The sequence below is a fragment of the Lepus europaeus genome, chromosome 1 (genome assembly GCF_033115175.1).
Source record: "Lepus europaeus isolate LE1 chromosome 1, mLepTim1.pri, whole genome shotgun sequence".
Taxonomy (NCBI): domain Eukaryota; kingdom Metazoa; phylum Chordata; class Mammalia; order Lagomorpha; family Leporidae; genus Lepus; species Lepus europaeus.
In genome coordinates this window covers 93289173-93312429 of record NC_084827.1, presented here as the reverse complement: position 1 = coordinate 93312429, position 23257 = coordinate 93289173, and the positions used below count along the sequence as shown (strand labels likewise).

At 41.0% G+C, this 23257-nt stretch overlaps 1 pseudogene; it reads right to left on the bottom strand.

Annotated features, from left to right (window-relative positions):
- Positions 1-22463, bottom strand: part of LOC133762942 (zinc finger protein 596-like) — a 28127-nt pseudogene extending 5664 nt beyond the window's left edge.
- Positions 22464-23257: the final 794 nt, after the last annotated feature.

Sequence of the window (23257 nt, the reverse complement as noted above, 5' to 3'; positions counted from 1 at the left end):
GATTTCAATAGACTGCACCCACAAAGACACACAAAGTATAGAGTACTGTTTTAGTAGTAGTTTTACTGTTAATTCTCATAGTACAACACATTAAGGACAGAGATCCTACATGAGGAGCAGGTGCACAGTGACTCCCATTGTTGATTCAACAATTGACACTCTTATTTATGATGTCAGTAATCACCCGAGGCTCTTGTCATGAGCTGCCAAGGCTATGAGAGCCTCTTGAGTTCTCCAACTCTGATCTTATTTATTTATTTATTTGACAGGCAGAGTTAGACAGTGAGAGAGAGAGAGAGCGAGACAAAGAGAAAGGTGTTCCTTCTGTTGGTTCACCCCCCACATGGTCACCACAGCCGGTGCGCTATGCTGAATCGAAGCCAGGAGCCAGGTGCTTCCTCCTGGTCTCCCATGCGGGTGCAGGGCCCAAGCACTTGGGCCATCCTCCACTGCCTTCCCGGGCCACAGCAGAGAGCTGGACTGGAAGAGGAGCAACCGGGACAGAATCCGGCACCCCAACCAGGACTAGAACCCAGGGTGCTGGCGCTGCAGGTGGAGGATTAGCCAAGTGAGCCGCGGCACCGGCCCTCAACCAATGGTATTAAGTAGAACAAAAAAAAAATACTAAAAGGAATAAAATAATAAGTTCTTCCTCGACAATCAGGACAAGGGCCGATCAAGACATTATTTCTCATAGTGTCCATTTCACTTCAACAGGTTTCCTTTTAGTGCTCAGTTAGTTGTCACCGAAGATCAGTGAATTTTTTTTTTTTAAATTTATTTGACAGGAGGAGTTACAGACAGTGAGAGAGAGAGAGAGACAGAGAGAAAGGTCTTCCTTCATTTGGTTCACTCCCCAAATGGCCACCATGGCCAGCGCTGCGCCGATCCGAAGCCAGGAGCCAGGTGCTTCTTTTTGGTCTCCCATGAGGGTGTAGGGGCCCAAACAGCTGGGCCATCCTCCACTGCCCTCCCACACCACAGCAGAGAGCTGGGCTGGAAGAGGAGCAACCAGGACTAGAACCCAGCGCCTATATGGAATGCCAGCATCGCAGGTGGAGGATTAACCAAGTGAGCCACGGTGCTGGCCTCAGATCAGTGAATTTTTAAAAATAGACCTTAGTCTTTAGTAGTTTTGGGTTTACAGCAACATTTTGTAAATTTGTTAACTACTTCCTGCCCCCTACATGCACATCCTCCCCCGTCATCAGTATCCCCCACCAGGTGGGTACATGAGTCACAACTGAGGAATCTACTTTGATGCATCATTGTCATCCACAGTTCATAGTTTATCTTAGCTTCATCCTTGGGGTTGTGTTTCCTATGGATCTGCACAAATGTATACTGACATATATTCACCACTGTAACAAGATCAGCATATTCTGTTTACGTCTTTGGAAGCCGTGGCTGATCTACCATGGATTACAATCTATCATTTTGATGTTTGGTCTTGTGGTACCTTCTGTAAGTTTCAACAATTTTCCCATTTGCTCCCCCTGCAAACTCCCAGAGGTCTCCTGCCTTTTTTTTAAAGCCAATATTGGGAATAGTAGCCCTAATAATACTGCAGTTCCCTATACTTATTAAAGTGTAGATGAGTGCTTCCATAGAAAGCTCTTGAAGTATGGAGAAAATTGTGCTTTTACTCTGCTGGTTATATTGTCTATTGGCCCACAAAGGGCTGCTGGGTGTGACTGATCAGAACCTTCCTCCTTACTTGGCCTCACCTGCCATGATTTCTGCAGTTCCACAAGCAGACTGTACAGCTGCCAGCTCTAGAAAACCACGACTCTGAACAGATGATCAGATTTCATGGAGGCAGGGTGCTTTTCTTCTACTGTTTCCAGAAAATAATCCCCTCTTGGGAGTGATAGAGAGATGAGTACTGAGAATTGCTTGACAACTTTCTTCTCACAAGTTGTGAAAAGTCTCGACTGTGGAACAGATTTAAAAGAGAACATCTGTTTCTATCTCTTCAGGGGGAAACCGGAGTGACGTAAAGCCATTTGGAATCCCTTGCTCAATGCCTGGCAAGAAGTAGGCATTTAAATGTTTGCTGAATTAAAATGCCTGTACTGAAACCAACCTATGGACCAGAAAAATTAAAATAGCATTTTAATTGTAAAGTTCCAACAACGGTTGTTGTAGGAAGAAGACAAATGAGGATGCATGTGCACATTCAAGTGTTTACGGAGAGTTGGCAGAGATTTAACATGTATTCCTTTTTTGCTGTGATTGGATGAAATTCTCTTATTATAGATCCTGCTCTTTGACTGCCTCCACTGCTTGCTTTGGAACTGGCTCTGGCGTTTCCGGTGTGAAAACATGCCATATTGAAACATTGTTTTGCAAGTCCTGATGTAATCTTTTGGAATTCAATTTTCTGAAGAGAGTTCTGCTTTTGACAGAATTTTTTTTACTCACTTGGCAAAAGCCCTCTTTGGGAAATAGGATTGTCTGGGTGCCACTGGGGCTTAATTCAAACAAGTTTGCTATATTACGCTCAAATAAAATTTAGAAAAATTGGGAACTACGTGCAACTATAATACGACAGAAAAAAACCTACAAACTTTGGTAAAATATTGCTTTCAGAAAATAAGACTTTGTTTGATTCAATTTTACTTAATTCTACTAACTAGACGTTTAACCAGACACTGTGCTAAGTGTTGGAAATAAAGATGATTTAGGTACTATTTGTATTCTCTAGGAGCTCACAGATTGTTAGATGATCCTTCTAGAATAGAACCTCCACCAGAGCTGAACTGTTTGTTTGCCATTGTTTTACCAAGCTCTAGAATAGTTCTTGGCAGGCGCCATGGCTCACTTGGCTAATCCTCCGCCTGTGGCACCGGCTCCCCGGGTTCTAGTGCCGGTTGGGGCGCTGGATTCTGTCCTGGTTGCTCCTCTTCCAGTCCAGCTCTCTGCTGTGGCCCAGGAAGGCAGTGGAGGATGGCCCAAGTGCTTGGGCCCTGCACCACAAGGGAGACCAGGAGGAAGCACCTGGCTCCTGGCTTCAGATTGGTGCAGCGCGCCATCTGTTGGTGAACCAATGGAAAAGGAAGATCTTTCTCTCTGTCTCTCTCTCTTTCACTGTTTAACTCTGTCTGCCAAAAACAAACAAACAAACAAACAAAAAACAAAAAACAACGAATAGTTCCTGGCACATAATAGGTTTCAATAACTTTTACACACACACACACACACACACACACACACACATATATATATATATATATATGAGTGCCTGTTTATATTTTGTTGGTAGAAGATTCTGAATTACTATGTACTTGCATGACAGTGACTGCTGGTAGGGAAATTAGGCATGCTCCTACCCAACGCTTACTGTGATCCATAGAAGATGATAAAAGTTGCCACTCTTTTCAAATTCCAGATTCTAATCTGCTATATTTGGATTGATTGGGATGCTAAAATTTCATATGCTTAGTGTTGTTTCAGAACTTTCTTCCTGCATAGGATAAAATATAAATTAGTGATTTCTTTTCTTAAAAACTTTTATTTGAAAGGCAGAGTGACAGAGAGAGAGAGAACTTCAACGTTCTGGTTCCCTCCTTACATGGCTGCAATGGCCAGGGCTGAGCCAGGCTGAAACCAGGAACCTGGAGCTCCATCTGGGTCTCCCCCATGGATAGCAATGGTCCAAGTACTTGAACTATCATCTGCTGCTTTCCTGGAAGCATTGGCAAGGAGCTGGATTGGAAGCAGAACATCTGGGATTCAAACCTGTGCTGGTATGGGATACCAGTGTTGCAGGCAGTGGCTTAACCTTCTGCACAATATCAGCCCCAATTGATGACTTCTTTAAGAGAGCTAAGTCTCTGGGAGTTCTCTTGCATGCAGTGAATTCTCAATTCCCTGACCAGGAGGAATGGTCCACTTCATGGAAGCTGGTCTATCCAACAAATGGCCTTGAAACTCTGGATCTCCAGCATCCTGACACAGGCCACTGACAGTCAAGTTTATTGCTTGACTGCTTTCCCACATCAGGTGTGTCACTCTAACGGGACTGACTACAAACAGAACCTGGCTTCACGCCTGAAGTGTCTGGACCTGGGAGGGGGAGAGTTAGTCACCTAAGCCAGCTAAAAGCAGAGAGTCACAAAAAGGATGCAAAAATAACTTTTGCCTAAATGTTCTGTATAGTATGAACATGCATATTCATTCTTCAGTGTTATGAGGGAGGGTTAGAACAGTCTTTAAGAATTGTTCTGCTAATTAGAATACTTTTATTTCTTTCTTACATAATGCATTGTCCATATTGCATCTACCATAGTTTCCAGTGTCTGTGTCTCTCAGTTGAGAGCATGTAAGATTCAGACTGAGAATCTGAACTGAGAATGTAAAGAGAGTTGAAAGCATACTGAGGTCAAAATCTTTCCATATTTCAGTGACTTTTGCAGCTCTACAGACTATAAACCTTCTCATTCCTCACCAATTTGTCTTTGTAATGTTCTTCTACTGAATCTTTTCAAAATAATAAATTCCTTTTATGTGCATATATTGTGTTTTTTCCAAAAATTTTGTGAAGTTATGGAATTACAGCCACAAGTCCCATTGTCCTAAATAGGTTTTAGAACAATCTGATTCTTGATAGGAATATAGATCCATGTTGGAGCAGAAATGCAATGCGCACTGCAGAACAGCCAATCATAAATGGGAAAAGGGTTTTTTGCAGTTTTTTTTAACTTTTATTTAATGAATATAAATTTCCAGTGTACAGTTTATGGATTACAATGGCTTCCCCCTCCCATAACTTCCCTCCCACCCACAACCCTCCCCTCTCCCGCTCCCTCTCCCCTTCCTTTCACATCAAGATTCATTTGCAATTCTCTTTATATACAGAAGATCAATTTAGTATAAAGATTTCAACAGTTTGCACCCACATAGAAACACAAAGTGAAACATACTGTTTGAGAACTAGTTATAGCATTAAATCAAAATGTACAGCACATTATGGACAGAGATCCCACATGAGGAGCAAGTGCACAGTGGCTCCTGTTGTTAACCCAACAAATTGACACTCTAGTTTATGGTGCCAGTAACCACCCTAGGCTGTCGTCATGAGTTGCCAAGGCTATGGAAGCCTTCCAAGTTTTCCGACTCTGCTCATATTTAGATAAGGTCATAAAAGACAGGGTGAGGATAGTAACCAATGATCCTAAGAGAGGCATTAACCAGGTCTGAACAATTATACAGCATTAAGTGGGGAAGAGGACCATCAGTACACACAGGTTGGGAGTAGAGCCATTGGTGGTAGAGTAGAGGTTATGATTACAAAGGAATGAGGCCCAAGTACGCTAGACAGGGTCTAGAACAAAGGACAGAGTCATTATTAGAGGAGCTAAGAAAGGTGCTGTCTAGGCTACAATTAAGTTTTCTGATTGAGAGGCAAGTAGAACCTGATAGAAGGGGCTTGATAATAATCTGTTGGGCTTTAGGCTTTGTAAGTTAAGAGGCCCAGACCTACCTATCTCTTCACTTGGGGTATATCCTAAGGGAGGTGTGAACCTCCTAGGGGAAGGCACTCTGTTGACTTTCATTACTTGGCTGGCCTGGGAGGAGAGCTGGCCAGGTAAAGGCAGGTGGCATCTCTAACAGGAAATTTACAGTTCTGCCTTCAATGTTGCTGGCCCTACTTGGCTGTCCCCTCAGCTGCAGTGGTCACTTTGGAAGTTGGGCTGAGTGAAGGGCTTTTCAGCTTAGAGCCAATAAGGTCTGTGGCTCTGACCTGGGCATCCTTCGACTCCAGGGCAGGTCCATTTCCAGTGATCCAACTCTTGGCAGAGCTGCCAGGGCTCTTCACAAGCTGATTTCTGCTGAAGCCCAGGCTTACTACATTGAAAGCCACTGCAGTGGACTGGCCTGTTGGGTCTCCTTGAGGGCAGATCACTGTACAGATCAGCCAGTAATAGGCCTGCCACCCATTGCTTCTGATGCCTAGCTTTCTTTTCCTCCTGGTTTGTGTTAAAGCAGACCAGAGGATGCAAGTCAAGGGAGTGCCCGTTTCCCATCTCTAATCTTTGGTGGCCTGAACTACGAGTCTATAGTCACAGGCATGTACTGTAGTAGTTTTTCTAAGGTAGACAATGCCCATGAGGAAAATTATATTCTCACTTTAAAACTTTCTTTCCCTTTGGTCTGAAAGGGAGGTTTTTTTTCTACTTACTGTATACTTCACTGATGGCGAAGTCAATCTAGCTATGAGATTATTATTTAAGTTCTTATTTTGGCTATGCTATTACAGAAAAATGTTAGCCATCTCTTTTATAAGGTCTAAAGATTAAATTGTGCGTCCTACAGATTCCTTCATAATAGAATTAGTTTCCTACCTTGAAGAGAATAGAGAAATGAAAGAACAAGTTGGGCTTAGAATAGAGAAATGAGGGAGCAAGTCCTAGATCGCTTGCTGACAATAGCAATATCACATGAATACTTAGCAAACGGTTTCAGCCATTAGATAACAACTTAAGAAAACATTTACCAGAAGGTCCAATGCCTTCTATAAATTTTAAGAATCATGTATTTGGAAACACCTCTTAAATATCTAACATGGTGTAATTTGTTTAGTTTGTAGTTCCAGCCACTTCTATTGTATTCAGTACTTTGGGATGGATCTGTAAACAGATGAAGCCAATAATGTATTGACAGTACCAACTGAGAGAAAGTATGGTTAACTGAGGTTACTAAAAACAAAAAGCAATTCAAATCAATTGGCAATCTACAAAAAGAGTTAAAGATTTTAAAAGCTATTTTAAAATTGCTATATTGGACTATTATGCTATGTTATATGTGTGTATATATTGTATGTCCACATGGGAAAATTTTATTAAGAGTTTTATTTTAATTGGCTTATGATTAGATTGCCCGTAAATTTAAGCTGCTAGATTTAATCAAAGATACATTTTAATTTGTGTGACCTGAATCTCTGTATCATATGTTTTAAACTTGTTAGTAGAAAGAAACTAAAAACACTTTATATGGTTGTGCTTAAGTTTACTGGTTTTTTGCAGTTTTTGTGCAAGCTGTGCCTTGGATGGCCTGCAAAGCTGTGGTGTAATAATGACCTGCATTGTGCAACCATGAGAAACAAAACATGAGGTTTTCATGAGGTGGGGTTGTCCAGCTCATCCTTTAATATAATAAGAAAGTTATTTCAAGTGAATGTAAAATGCAGCACTTGATTAAGCAGACTTGACAACTTGAGAGGGACTTTCTTTTGTGCTGCAAGAAACAGACAAGTGTAAAGAGCACACCATCAGGAGGCAGAAAACCTGAATCCAAGTCTCAGCTCTTCCACCTACAATGTGAGTGAACTTGGGCCTCCCCTGGACCATTTCAGTGTGCCCTCTGGGTGATTGAAAGCAATATCTGAATGACGATTTTAGACCCATGTGGATCAAAACTGTTAATCTTTTGGGAGGGGGAATTTAGAAAAAGTGAGTTTTTGATAGATTTACTGTATTCTTTAGTACTCCTATTTGCAAATAATTGACATCAACTCCATGTGATTCAGGAGAAAGATTATTTACAGAATCTTTGAGAGGGCTGCAGTGAAAAACAAGAAATAAAGCAGCCAGAATCAACATCTACCCTGCATCAGAACTAGTGTTCAGCTGCCAGAATATAGAAAAAGAATGTTTGCACCACTCCGCCCCAGAATGTGATTTTAACTTAACCAATGCTGACACCGCCATTTCCACTACCACTGCAGTGTGAAGAACTCGGATTTGTAGTCACTGCTATGGGGGGGGGGGGGGAGAGACTCCCTGTCCTTTCTGCTTGAGTGCCTAGATCCTGAGTTAAGTCCAGTGTGGAATGGGTCTCCTTTTGCTGAAGTCTTGGTTACAAGCTGGAGTCGAGTTATAAATTATGTTAGGAGAGCAAATACCTAGCATTTTTGGCATTGATAGTGAGTTTTTCAGATAGGAATACATTAAATATTAGAAGGGAGTTAAACTCTGAGCAGCCAAAATGAATGTCAAATGTCCATAGAGGTGCAAAGCCCCCATACTAAGGCCACCACAAAGTGCAGGAATGCTATGTGATAGGTACCCAAGTGAATAGAATAGGTCTGGGATGGAGGATTAAGAAGATCCCTGTCCTGAGTTTGGAGGGAAGCAAACCACAGAAGCCTCCAGAGCTGGAGGGATTCCACCAGGTGATAGCTGGGATGTGCAGTTTTATACTTTTTATCAAGGGAAAGCAAAAAACTGAGATGGGTGTCTGGCCTTAATGATCACCTTTTAAGGGTGATGAATGAGCACTCCCATCTTCCTGCTGGATTAGAAACAGGAATGGGATGTATCCCTAATGGGATAATGGAACAGTGCTACAGTGCTTTAGTTTCCCAATTTTAGCAGGATTTAGGCAGCTGTGATTAACCTGACAAATCAAGGAGAGGATGATTTGAAGGGATCCAAACAGCTGAGCCAATCTGGCACTTCTTCCTCCTGCATCCTTGAGGGCTTCATCAGACAATGGTTTGGCACCATTCTTGGTATAGATTCTTTGTCAGGCTTCCAAGGCTTGCTCTCTGTGATGCTAAATGCTGAAGTCAGGGCCAAGATTTTTTGGCCCTGGTCCCTTCATGTGCCCATGGAGGCTGTCTCTAATCCTTTTTTGGAACAGAATGCAGTAGGGAAGATCTCAATGAGAGATAATCAGCAAGCAGTTAGCACACCCAAGGTGGCCTTTGGATTATGAGCTATTTATATGTTTAGCAAATATTTATTGAACACCCACAGTGTTCAAGATGCAGGGTTAGGTTCCACAGTGGTGAGAGAGAGAGAGAGAGTAAAAGAGAGCGAGAGTGCAACAGGCCACCCTGGACTCAGGAGGATGAAAGGGGAGGATGGATGAACACATGACATGAAACGCAGACTGGAAGGGACTCTGTGGTGCATTAGTGAAAAATGAAAATGTTTCTGTGTTTGTCTTGGACTTCCCTGGACTGTGAGAACCTTCCTCCTCTGGGAGCTGGTTATGCCTGGGAGTGAGCTGATGAGTGCTGGACCTGTTGGGCATGGTTAGTGAGGGTATTTCAGGCTCCCAAGCCTCAGCTCAATCTCCTGGAACTAGCTCCAGCCAAATCCCAAATCTCTGGGTGTGAATGCTAGATTTACTCAGGACAGCCTGTATGAGAGATTTTGGTTGCCAGTTTAAGGTTAACACAATACTCTTTGTGTTTCAACCTCTGCCAGGCTGATTCCCTGGTGGCTTATTTTGCCTTGGTTAAGTACGTAGAGAAATGAGCTCAGGTGGTCATAAGAATTCTAATGAAGTCAAGTTTCTACTTCAATTGCTTTGTATCTGAGATTCTCCCCTAAATAGAGAAACTGTTTTCCCTGGGTCCCACCAACACTTTTATTGTAAAAGAAAAAAAAAAGAAAGAAAAAAAAAGCCATCCCTCTGGCTTTCTACTCTGGAAAACAAAAGCTTTGTTGCCCATTGAGACTGATCTCAGGCACAGGCCTTGGGATGTGGAACAGAATCTTCTTTCTACAGAGAAAGTTCTTGAGGAAAAATTTTGCAGGTTTGGATTAAAAGGGTCCAGGCAATGCATGAGGCAGGGTCTGAGTATATGGTGCTGTGTGTGATGAAACTCTAGCTGCTCATACAGGATGGTGTGTACAAGTGCCAGCCAGTACTTCTCTAGTGGTTCTCTGCCATGTATAGTTCTAAGAGCCCATCTACTGGATATCTATGACAATTTCTATGAGGTTGAGTACTTATCAGTACTCTTATATTCAGATGAAAAGACTGAGGTTCAGAGGTTAAGCACATACCCAGGCTTCAGACAGGTAGGCAGGAGAGTTGGAGTCAACTGAGAATTTGTGCCTTGCATCACAAGACCACCTTGAGTTTGGGGGTGGTTCGCTCTTGGGGACAGAGGAGAAACAATGATTGAACAGGGACTCTTTGCTGCCATGGAAGAAGAATTCTGTTCATTATGATCACACCACGTTTTGGTTTCTCTAACAGATATCAACTGTTCTGTGTAGTTGGGGAAGTAATGGATGTGGAAAGAGCAAAGTCCATTGTCCCTCATTCTTTTAAAAAAGTTTTTAAAAATTTCATTAATTTGGAAGGCAGGGGCAGAAAGACAGCATGAGAGCGAGAATGAGAGTGAGAGATCTTCTCTCTGCTGGTACACTCCCTAAATTCCTGCAACATCTAGGACTGGGCCTGACAGAAGCCAAGAGTCTGGAACTCAGTGTAAGGTATCCCATGTCACTGGTATGCAAGTACTTGAACCATCACATGACATCTTCTGGAGTATGCATTAACAGAAGGCTGGAATGGAGAGTGGAGCCAGGACTTGAACCCAAGCACTCCAAAAACCTTCTCACCCTTCCTTCATACCCTGGTTATTCTCACATTGGTTTCTAAGTTCGTTGACAGTATGGGTGATATCATATTCAGCTTGTAGTGCTTCAGCAGCCAGTGCAATGCTATGGCATGCAATATATTAAGAGAATGACTGAAACTCCTTCCTGGAGTCTTGCCTACCTGGAGAACAGGATCTTAGGCTTCTTTAGGAATATTTGATGGGAATTTTCTTATTTACAGTAGTGTTCACAGCTATGTAGGATTTTTGGCATCATTGGTGGTAATAATATTTCATGCTAATGATTTGGTGGAATTTTCAGGGCTTGCAAAAGAATGAGTGTGTGTATGCTTTGTGACATGCTCTGATTATCTTGAGCCTAAGATAAAGACTCGCAGGACTAACCTGACATCCTGTATTGTAGTGAAAGCTGAGGTCTGTTGTGTGATGCAATATTCATATATAGCAGTGGAGCATACATTAAGTGAACTCTTCCTTTCAGCTTCCCCAGTGGAATGCCAGTTTTAGGCAGGAGAGGGATAACTCTATATGCACCAAAAATTATCACCCTATGAAAAATTAGGTGGCCATTTTTAATAGTGCCAGACTACTGGATTTAAATTGAGGGTTTCATGGTAGACTTGGAGTTGCTCATCTAGGTACTCTTACTCCTTATTCTGTTGCTGTATCTGGGGATGCAGCATCCATCTTGATACAAAGAGGCAATTAAGTAAGAGAACTGAATTCAACATTCAAGGAGCAATGGAGCAGGAAGCAACAGTCTGGGCCCCTGACAGCATAGTTGCAAGCTGCAGTAGCTCTGGAACACTTCAGTTTAGATTTCTTATATATGAGAAATAAACATGCAGGTTAGAACTTTTGCAAATCAAGTTTTTGTTAATTATGGATGAATGCAATCCTTACTCATCTAAGTGGTATCTTTAGGCCTTGAAATTAGCAAAATATTGAAGTAGAAGCTACTGATATTCATTTTTCATTGTGTGGAAGTAACATTCTGCTAATGTAGCACCTTTAATTGTAAACATGCTTTCATAATGAGAGAATAGCATGTTTCCAAATAATTTCACCACAGAAGTTTTCTCCTAAAGCATAAGTAGTATTCATTAAGTTTTGAGAATTATAGCACAAACTAAATCTGTTCCACAATTAACTGATAATGTTTATTTATTAAAAAATTAAAATTACTTTAATTGTGCATATTCAGAGTATGGTTTGATATTTTAGTGTTTGTATTCAATGTGTGATAATTCAGTTTATATTTCCATCTCCTTAAACATTTTTTGATTAGTGATATTTGCACTTATCTATGGGGCACAATGTGATATTTTAAAACATGTATACAGTACATATTGATAACGTCAAAGTAATGAACATTTTCTTCTGCTTGTCATTTCTCTATGTTGGACCCTTTGAAATCTTCTATTTATTCATAAAAGCTATAACAGGTTATTGTGAACTATGACAAGGAATTTTTCATATGGACAGTAAAAAAATGTGTGACTCCACCATTGTTCAGGTGAGGATGGACTTTGGTTTTAAATACCAATATTAGTGATTCAGGTAAAATGCCCATCAATGGACAAGAATGTTCACCTTTGTGTTCTTGGTATCAACAGCATCAGCCTTACCTAAGAATTTGTAAAAAAAAATTAAAATTCCTAGGTCTTATACAGACCACTGATTTGGAAATGCCAGAGTTGGGTTCCAGTAATCTATGTTTTAACAAGCCCTCTAGGTAATTCTGATGCAAGCCGAAGATTGAGAATCCCTGCTTTAGATTAATTTCATATGTAAGGCTAACCAAGGCTGTTTCTCCTCTCCCCTAATTTTATGTTCCTTAATAGCTTTCTGATTTGTGGCTCTTGCTGATCATCTCCAAAGAGAATATGCTGTAATGGCAAATTAATAAGTTGGTATTCTGCTTTTCAAATTAATCTGTCATCTAAGATGTGGTCCTTTCCTCCTAGGAGCCTTAGGTGAACCACTAATATTACATTTCCAAATTTGGGTTAATCTACGTAACCAAGTGGGGCCTCAGTACAGAGCAACTGATCTCTCTTTATGTATTTTCGCTAAGAGCAATCCAAGTCATGAGCAAGTCGATTTTCTTTTTAATTTCAAAGAACTAATCAAAGCCAAAACATAGGATTTGCTACCAATAATCAAGAACGTGAAAAACCCACCATCAACCAATTGGTTATTAGGTGGATAAGAGGAAAAATACAGTCAATAAATCATTCTGGCAAGTTAATGATTTGTTGGCTTCAACACTTTATAAAAGGTTACCACTACAGCCAAATTCAACACTTTTTTTTTTTAACAAGGTAAGCAACATATAGTGAGTTTTGTTTATCTACTTCTATTAGAAGCTATAAAAATTAATGATCTGTTTCTACCCTCATAAAAAACCCTTTAAAAGGAGATGTCCATACCTTTAAATTGTCTGATTTTATTTATTTGATTAATTCTATCTTAAGTGCTCTCTGTTTCAAGACTTCTTTAAAACAAAAGATGAAAGCAAGTATATGCAAAAGAAGAATCTGATGATGCAGCTTCCATTACATAAACTAATGCCTGATTGAGACCCATGTTGAGTAAGAGTCAATCAATCTTTCATTTAAGATGTTTGACTTTGGGGTTGGCACTGTGGCATAGTGGGTAAAGCTGCTGTCTGTGGTGCTTGCGTAGCATATGGGCACCAGTTTGAGTCCTGGCTGTTCCATTTCTCATCCAGCTCCCTGCTAATGCTCCTGGAAAAGCAACAGAGGATGGCCAAAGATCTTGGACCCTTGTACCCATGTGGGAGCCCAGAAGAAGTTTCTTCTGATGGGCCCAGTTCTGGTTCTTGCAGCCACTTGGAGAGTGAACCAGTGGATGGAAGATCTCTCTCTGTCTACCCCTCCCCCATAACTCTGCCTTTCAAATAAAGAAATAAATCTTAAAAAAAAAATGAAATAAGCATGTTTGACTTTAGGAACAAAATTAATTTATGATATATCATGAATTTTCTTCTGGTGTATATTTATGTGTATGTACTGGTGTGATGAGGTGTGGGAGAACAATATGACAACAAAAATACAGAGATGTAAGTGCTGATTAAATATATATTGAATCATTATTGTAAGAAAATCTGCTTTAACAATGCATTTAAAAGAGCACAAGTCTACTTGTTCCTTTTTAACTGTAGCTTTGCCACAAACATATTGGCAATTTTTCAAAAACTAAAAAGTTAAATACACAGAGAATAAAACAGTGATTACTGGCCGGCGCCGTGGCTCAATAGGCTAATCCTCCACCTTGTGGCGCTGGCACACTGGGTTCTAGCCCCGGTCGGGGCACCGGATTCTGTCCCAGTTGCCCCTCTTCTAGGCCAGCTCTCTACTATGGCCTGGGAGTGCAGTGGAGGATGGCCCAGGTCCTTGGGCCCTGCACCCCATGGGAGACCAGGAGAAGCACCTGGCTCCTGCCTTCGGATCAGCGTGGTGCGCCGGCTGCAATGTGCTGTCCTTGGCGGCCATTGGAGGGTGAACCAACGGCAAAGGAAGACCTTTCTCTCTGTTTCTCTCTCTCTCACTGTCCACTCTGCCTGTCAAAAATTAAAACAACAACAACAAAAAACAGTGATTACTTTCAGTGGGGACAGGATTGGGGTAGATGATTGAAGGCATGGGAATATATAAGTCAAAAGAAACAAAGTAACTGATACATAGGATGAATAAGTGTAGAGATTTAATGTACAACATGAGTGTTATAGTCAATACTAACGTGGTGCACTTGGACTCGAAAGCTATCATTTTATTGAGGAGTCAACAAGTTTATGTGAAAACTGCAGCAGTGTATGTCATAAATGGCAGGCTGACAATAGGTTGGCAGGTACCAGTAGGGTCATGGATGCCCAGTCTATTCTTGTCATTCAATATTTTAACCTTCAACTGTAAATAAGCACAATGTGAACAGTGTATAACCAGGAAACCAGGGCTAAGAAAATGAGTGAATATAGTTTCTCCAAATTTTCTTGGAGCCTGGAAGTATTTTCACTATTGGACATACCCAGTTGGATATAACATTTTGATTGCAGGCTGGGAGGCCTGAAAATGAAAGTAGAGGGGACAGAAAAGTGTTAAGTGGAGAAAGTGAGTAGAGGTAGCTTAAAGATTTAGTTTAAGAAATACTAGGGCAGAGTGATGCAAGCAGGAATGTTCAGGGTATCAACGTAATTCCAAAAGGGCATCTCCTGTACATTTTACCTATCCGGTGGGCCAGATGTTTCCCTACACTTTTTCCTGTTCTCAACTGCCTTCCTTCATTGCTATGCCTCCTATTTTATAGAGACCGTCTGTTGATTGGTGATACTTGGTTTTAAGTCTAAAAATCAAACTACGCTGCTGTAAAAATGCTTATACCACAGGATCCAGTTCCAGGTTGGTTTTGAAGTGCAAGAATAAAAGTATTACCACCTTTCTTTGGCCTTACAACAATAATAAAGTCACAGAGAAGAAAAGCCTGAGACAGAGATTAACTGGGCTTCTGCAACCTTTTATGTAGAGTGAAGATATAATATGCAGACACATTAACTGGTTTGCCAACTTGTTGATATCAATGTTCATTGGATATCAATGCTGGTATTGCTCTTTGTGGCATCCTGAACTATGCTGATGGTTCTTCTTTTCATACCTCTCCTAATTTGGAAACCAAAATACTAACCTCTTATTTGCCTGTGTTCAACAAAAATACCACAGTACTGTTTTTATCTTGTATAGAGTAAGATCAGATTGTTGAGGGAAGAATGCAGATTCAGAGCACTAATGAACTTATCCAGTGGTTTTCAATCCATGATCTGCGGGAACTGCAGCAGGGAATAAGATGAGCCTCCACTTGATGGCCAGAGGGGCAGACCTTACCACTTTTCCCTTCGGAGCAGCTGTGTCTTTAATCTGCCTTATAATTTAGTTTCCAATATGATTTTGTTTGATGACTATGTTCCCATGCTAAAATAAAATGTGGGAATCTTGATTATTTGCTTTAGAAAGGAATTTCTAATATATATAAAGTGATTCAAATAAAGTCTCATATAGTATCTAGGATGGCTACTTTCCCCAGATGATTGGATACTTTTGTGAAGTCAGTTCTTGGTAGCCAGGCATCTTCTCTCCATCCTCCACTCCATTGTTTCCCACAAGTATGCATACCCTGCATGTCCTTAGTAGGAGACTTGTTGGCTCCATGCTCATCTGAGGTTGTAGACACATGAGGTGGGGGCTGCCATGTCATTCCTCAAACCAGATATTTTTAGGCTTTAGCTGTAACCCTGCTCAAACATGCACACACGTAAACAATGAACATTAGCTTCTCTGAATTGTCAAACTGTCTTCTCCCCATAGCACTGTCTTTTGATAGCTCTCATTTTCCAAAGTGTATGCATGGTGTTAGGAGTATGGTTGTTAGTGTTACATATAGATCTAGTTAAAGAGATTGATTTCTTTTTTTTTTTCTACAGATCTAATGCAAAGACTTGTGAACTATTCCCTCTCTAGTTGATATTGTAGATATTGCAGTTTCCTGCATTTTGTATTGCTCCCTACTCTTACTGTAACCCATGCTAAGCTCCCAGCCTTTCCTCAGAAGAGATTTCCCTTGTGCTGGCTGCTGCCCCTTGCAGTGGGCAGCTATGGTGCCATGGTTGAGATGCTGCCTCTCTTTCCATTGCCTGGATCTGTCTATTCTCTACCTCTGAACTCTGCTAGAAAGCACACCTCCTGCTCTCTAGGAATTTGCCCTTCATCGTTTCTTCATGACAGTGTCTCCTGATCCATATATTATAGGGAACTGTCTGGAGAGTATCACAGAACATTGAGGCCTGGTTTCCCACCTGTAAGAATTATGTTTTAACTGATAGAGGGGGCCTGGGCATCAACGTTTTCAAAAAGCTCCCCAGTTGATTACAATATGTGTCCTGAACTGAGAATCACTGCCTTATGTTTAGTTGGGCTTTCAGGCGTTAACTGCCCAAGTAATGTCAAGAGATGTTTTCCCCCATTCCAGCAGCATCAGCATCACCTGGCAGCTTTCAAGAACTTTGAGTTCCTCAGCCCATCTCAGACCTACTGAGTGAGAAACTCTGGGGGTGAGCACAGGGATTTATGATTCTGATGCAAGTTAAAAATTGAGACCTGGGGCTGGCGTTGTGCTGCAGTAGGTTAAGTCACTGTCTGCCACATTGACATCCCGTATTGGAGAGCCAGTTCCATTCCTAACAGCTTCACTTCTGATTCAGCTCTCTGATAATGTTGCTAATGTGCTAAGAAAGCAGCAGCAGAAGGCCCAAGTGCTTGGGCCCCTGCCACCACAAGGGAGACCTGAATGGAGTTCCTAGTTCCTGGCTTTGGCTTGGCCTAGATCTGCCTGTTGTAGTCATTTGGGGAATGAATCAGCAGGTGGAAGATCTCTCTCTCTCTCTCCCTCCCTCTCTCTTTCTTTGTCTTTCTCTCTCTCACCCTTGCCCTCTTTCCCTCCTACTCTGCCTTTCAAATAAATAAATCTTTTTCAAAAAATTGTGAACCGCTGTGCAAACTCACATTTTCCTTGAACATCCATAGGAGATGCTCATGGCATCTCCTATGTTTCCACACATCCTCCAGGTCTTCTATTTTCTCTGAGGCCTCTGCTTTCAGGCTTCAGGTCCTTGTGGCTGACTACACCCCTCTGAAAAAGCCACTCAGTGGAGGCTTTGTGAACAAGCAGACTTTACAGAAGAGCATGTGGAGGAATGATAAGGGGTATTTACATCACACACCTCAGAGGAAACCTGTTAGCAGTGGTCTATTAGAAATTTCTGCTGGTGCCGTGGCTCAATAGGCTAATCCTCTGCCTGCAGCACCGGCACACCGGGTTCTAGTCCCGGTTGGGGCACCGGATTTGGTCCCGGTTGCCCCTCTTCCAGTCCAGCTCTCTGCTGTGGCCTGGGAGTGCAGCAGAGGATGGCCCAAGTGCTTGGGCCCTGCACCCGCATGGGAGACCAGGAGAAGCACTTGGCTCCTGCCTTCAGATCAGCGTGGTGCGCTGGCCGCAGTGCGCCGGCCTTGGTGGCCATTGGAGGGTGAACCAACGGCAAAGGAAGACCTTTCTCTCTGTTTCTCTCTCTCTCACTGTCCACTCTGCCTCTCAAAAATAAATAAATAAATAAATAAAAATAAGAAATTTCTGTTCTCTCCTTTCAGTGGTGGTGTTTTGGGGCTATAATTTTGACCTTTGCACCATACACCACTCAGAATCTTCCCTTCTCATTAGCTCCTTTGAATCTTCAGAATATTATCCAAATCACATTTTCATTTTTCCAATAAAATACTTGAGAAAAGCTACTTATGAAAGAAGGAGGTTTACTTTTGACTCTTGATTCTAGATATTCAAGTCCAAGATTGGGTAGTCCCATTGGTTTGGTCTTTGGTGAAGGCGGCGGATGGAAATGGTGGATCACTTGATGAGCCAGGAAGCAGAAAGAGTGGCTGGACCTGACTTAGGCTTTTATGACCAGCCCTCTTGTGATAAGTACCTTTGGAGCGAATGCATCAAGTGACTTAGGGGCCTCCCACTAGATCCACTTCCTGAATACCACAATTAAATTAAGTGTTTCACCTCTTACTTCCATTAATGTATGATTTTGGGGTTTAAATGTCTGGATAATTTGGGGGTCAAACACAAAGTATAGCATTATTTTGCCATTGTGGTTATCTCTCATCAGCTACCATGTGCCATCTTGCTCATGAAGGTTATAGGTGAGCAAAAATACTGCCCTTTAATTGTCTTTATTCTGGCAGGCAGCAGCTATAGGTTACATAATATTTTTTTTTTCTGTTGTTTTTTCCTCCATATAACCCAAAGCCAAGTGAACTGTCTAAAGGAGATTCAGTTTTCATGGTTACAGAGACCATTATACATAATCATGGCTTCTCTTCACTGTTTTGACCTGCTACCTGCTACCTGATGCTAGGCAATCACTGGATCAAGAAAGTTTCAAAGAAATGACTGAAAAATGAAAATTCCAACCAGCTGATAGCTTTGTCTAAATAATAGCATAGCCACCAACTTGACTGTTCTTTCAAATTTTCCTTTTCTCATGAAACCGGGTATTTTTGGGGGAGTGGGGAAGGGTGACAGGCAGGCATAGCCATTTGTCAGCTTCCAAAATTATGAGCTTGGTCTACTTCATATCCAAGTGGATGAGAAGAGAAACACTGTACTTCAAAATGAACAAAAATGGAAAAAATTCTATAAAGGAATAGGACAATAAATGCCAAAGGACAACTTGAAATTTGTACTAGACTCTCTAGAAATAAGAACCGTCAATGAATAAATCTGCTTGGTAGTGACTTTCAGTGTGTCTAAGATGAGGAAGTTTTTACTTGACTTGACAAGGAAATAAAGACAGTGAATAGATTATTCAATGGGTTGCTGTGTGGCTCAGCATCCATTCTGGCAGGTGCACTGTGCTCAAATATACATGATAATAGTTTAAATGTAAATAAGGTTAATGAATTTTAATATTTCTCTGCATCTTGTATTCATACTTCAATTTGCATAGTGACTTACTTCTCAAGTCCCTTTGTAAATATTGTAATGAAATAAACATAAGAGACAAGCACAAAGGAGTGCATACAATTAACTCAGCAGACAGCCCTCAATGAAGGCAAACTGGAATCCTATCACAGGGTCACAGATGTCAGGGATGGATGAGTCACATAAGTAAGCCAGCTGATCCTTCTTTTCTAATCAGGAATTAATTCTGTTGAGGAGGCCTTCTAATAAGTAGGTTGGTTTAAATTTAAGTGCCTCAAGTGACCAGGTTTCTGAACTTGCCTTTAGTAGAATATTTGCTGTGGTTCTATCTTAAGGGACCGATGTTCCCAGAGATGGGGTGTAAGGGATAAAGCACAGAGCCATCTACCCAGGTCACTTTGGCCAGAAACATTGTTAGATGGGGAGGGTGGCCTCATGCAGAGTGCACTCAGGTGGGCCCCAAGGTTAACTTTAACTTAGGAAGTAGTGAAGCACAGAGAAAGACCCCCATCGCTCAACACAGAAGCACAGAGAAGGACCCCCATCACTCAACACAAGGTTCATTCACTCTTTGTGTTGTCACTATTGTCCTGGTAAAGATAAGCCACACATACTGATTATGAGTGACATTTAAAGTGGTTAATGATTAGATTTCTAAGCCCTTTCTTTACCCCAAACCATTATACTAAAATATATGGATTTCAAAAAAAAATTTTGCACCTAAATAAACTTATCTTTTCAATTCTGTTTCCACAAGCTTTTTGCAATCTCTTCATATACAACAAGTGCTCTTAGAATGCTCTAGCTGTCTTCTATTTGTTGGATACACTAGACTTTTCCATACCTCTGTCACTGGGCTGTGCTAGTGCAAGAGAGCAGAATGATTGCTGGGGTCATGATGGAGAGCCCAGATGCCAGAATTAGGACACCAATGTTGAAATCCGATATATGAAACAGGAAACGTTAATTGGAGCTACTCTATGAGTTTGTTGAATGTAAACTGGAAGAGTGCCTGTCATCCTTAAGGGCTTGTAAGCTTTAGCTCTCACTTATTCCTCTGTCTGGAATGCACTTTTTTCAGGTGGATGACTTGCACAGCAGTTAAGACACTGCTAAGCTGCTGTTTGGGACCACCACATAGTGCCTCAGAGTGCCTGGGGTTGAGTCCTAGCTCCATTCTCAATTCTAGCTTCTTGCTAATGCACATACTGGGAAACAGCAGGTGATGGCTCAAGTGCTTGGGTCCCTGTTACCCACGTGAGAGCCCCAGTTGAGATCCTGGCTGGTATTGCTGGCATTTGGGGAGTGAATCAGTGAATGGAATATCTCTCTGCCTTACAAATTAAAACATGCACTTTCTCCCCCTCTATACAACTCTTTTTAACTCTGGATCAAATGTTGCAACCCTACTTTCCCAGATTTCTCACCTAGGGCAGAATTAATTGCATGTTCTGATATTTTCCTGACACATTTCACATATTTCTATCACTGCATAGCATTTGTGACATGATCTGTTAAATTTAGTTCTTAAATAGTTCTCCTATAGCAAAGTTATAAATTCATCCAGGGTCATGCTGTGTATTATTCAAGTGCATATCATTCCTCTGCACCCCAAACAAGCCCTGAACAGAGCAGGTGCTTGATATTTGTTGGAGTAAATATAAACATAGGCTACATATGCAGTTTTTAGATGAGTTTGGCTGAGCACTTCCTGTGTGCCCAGTATTGCTCTGGATGTTCATGTGGATAAAGAGCATGTCTGTTTGCTGTTGACAGCAGAGCTAGAGTCAGTTGTGAATGTCATTGTGCTGTAATAAAATGGCCAAGACCAGGGAGATGGAGCAGAAGAGTGCTGGGACTCCGTTTCTGTTTACTAACTGAAATCAACATTTGTGAGATATTTGGCTGCCCATCAGCATTTGAATAGCTTTTGCACATTTGGGGCAGTTCCCATAGTAGAAGTCTCAGTGTCCCTTGTAGTTAGGACATTAACATGGAATGCTGGGTTCCCATCAAGGCGGGCCTTGATGAAGCTTTGGTTTGAAAGAATCTAAGGAAACAGACAGTGTTGACTTCCATTCTCTGGCCTGCAGGGCAATGCAGGCAGCTGACTTTTTGGTACAGCAGGGACAGCAAGAAGCAGCAGCATTTGCCCTGTACAGAAGACTCCTGTCCTGGATTTTAATTTATGAAGACAGCAGCAATACTAGCATCACTGGCTTTGTTAGGTTAGTTCTGTGGCATACTTTAGAGCATTTCTTGGAAGGAGAACATCAAATCTTCCTCTGATTTGTAAGTTACCTAATATGCCTTAATGATCTTTTTTTCTGCTTGAATCAGTCCTGGAGGAAACTGTTTTCCACTGAAAACCCTGGATATCAGAGCTGTTCTTGAAACAACTTCTCTTGGCCTGAGTTTTCAAGGAGTAGTGATGATAATGACAATGAGGTTTGCTTGGAGCTGTGAACTTAAAATCAGAGAAAGAACTCAGAGGGTCCTCCAGACGTCATGTGGCAATGGTTAATGACCAAAGGAATGTTAAAATCACATACTTCAGTTATTTTCAGTGTGGAATATTTAGGAAAATTCAATTTTCTTATAAGAGTCCAGACTGTATTGTCTGAAAGAAGCCTCCAGATTCAACCACATAACATGTTATTCTCTCCCATCCTTGGAGGTTACAAAGCGGGAGAGGAGTTAGTGCCTTCATTTGATTTTTCTGTAGACCCTTGAAAGCAAATTGGTTACAATCAGCAGAGGGAGCTAGAATCAGGAAACTAAAAGGCTGAAATGAAAAGAAATGAGCATTTCCAGGAGGAAAATTATCCAGCACAACAGAAGGTCAGGAAGAGTTCAGTTAGGATTTGCTGAAGGAAAAAAAAGATGAAAGTAAAGAGATCAGACAATTGTTATAAGAGTAATAATAACAGATTAAAAATAGGGAAGAATTAGAAGATATGATTAACAGCTGTCACTACTTCAATTGACAAAGCTAGTTAATTATCCGTGTAATCCTAGTGTATAATTTCCCACCTAGCCTACTTCACTTATGAGAATAATAAATGAATTGCATATGTTACTATGTTAGGCTGTGGAGGACATGAATCCAAGCAATGGCTTTGACCTAGAAGGGAGACAATAGTAAAAACAAGCCTCATCTATTCATATGAAAGGTTCTTTTCCTGTTTATAGGTTGAAGTTCCTTTAGAGCAGGCATTATGATCTTTTCATCATCACATAGATGCATGGTGGAAGCTCAGAGAGCTGAACTACCTTGCCTCAATTCAGTCTCTGGGATGCAATGTATTGTAAAAAAATCGGGAAACTCATTATTAGACCCCTTGATTTATCAAAACTAACCAGCAACCACATAAAAGTCTCCAAGTCTACAGAAATCCTCCTTCTTCTCTTTCACATACTGGACTCCCATCCACTCAGAGAAAGACAGAGGTCCCCATGAAGAATCTGTGAGTGTCAGACACAGGCAAATCCTAGACAAATTGCTGGGGTCTGTTTCTTCATCTCCTTTTTTTTCCTCCTTCATTCGTTGATTGTTGACAGATGTCAAATGCAAAAAAGCAGCAGAGTGGGAGTTAAAGGCTTTGTCACTCTGTTAGAGCTTCCTTGCTCATATTTGGGTGTTTCTTCAAAATATCATAATCTTGCAAATAATTACTAAAGGAAAGCTTCGTTTTCTTCATATTTCAAGTGTCCAGATTTTTTTTTTCAATCTACATAGAGGACTTTTTTTCCCCTTTATGTGTCTATGGATATAAAGATTTATTTGTTATTGTATTCTGAAATTTTGCTGTATTCATTTGTTATGTCTAACATTTTTTCCCAGAAGCATTTTATTTAAGGTTTGCAAACTTCATGCATTTCATAAATACAACCTTAGGAACACAGTGATTCTTTCCACTGTACCCACCCTCCCATCTACACTCCCACCTTTTTTCCTCCTTCCTCTCCTATTCCCATTCTTATTTTTTACTAAAATCTATTTTCAAAGAACTGTATACACATAAGATTAACTCTACACTAAGTAAAGAGTTCAACAAATAGTCTGGGAAAAAAAATTGTTCCTCAACAGTCAAGAAAAAGGCTGTTCAAAGTCTTCGCATCTCAGAGTGTCAATTTCACTTCTATAGATCGCCCTGAAATTAGGTGCATAGACATTTATTAAAGTCACATCTTTCTGTTGAATTGATCCATTAATCATTACATAGTGCCTTTCTATGTCTCTTTTAGCAATTTTTGTGTGAAAGTCTATTTTGTCTGATATTATTAGGGTGGTTACACTAGCTCTTTTTTGGTTTCTGTTAGCATGGAATATGTTTT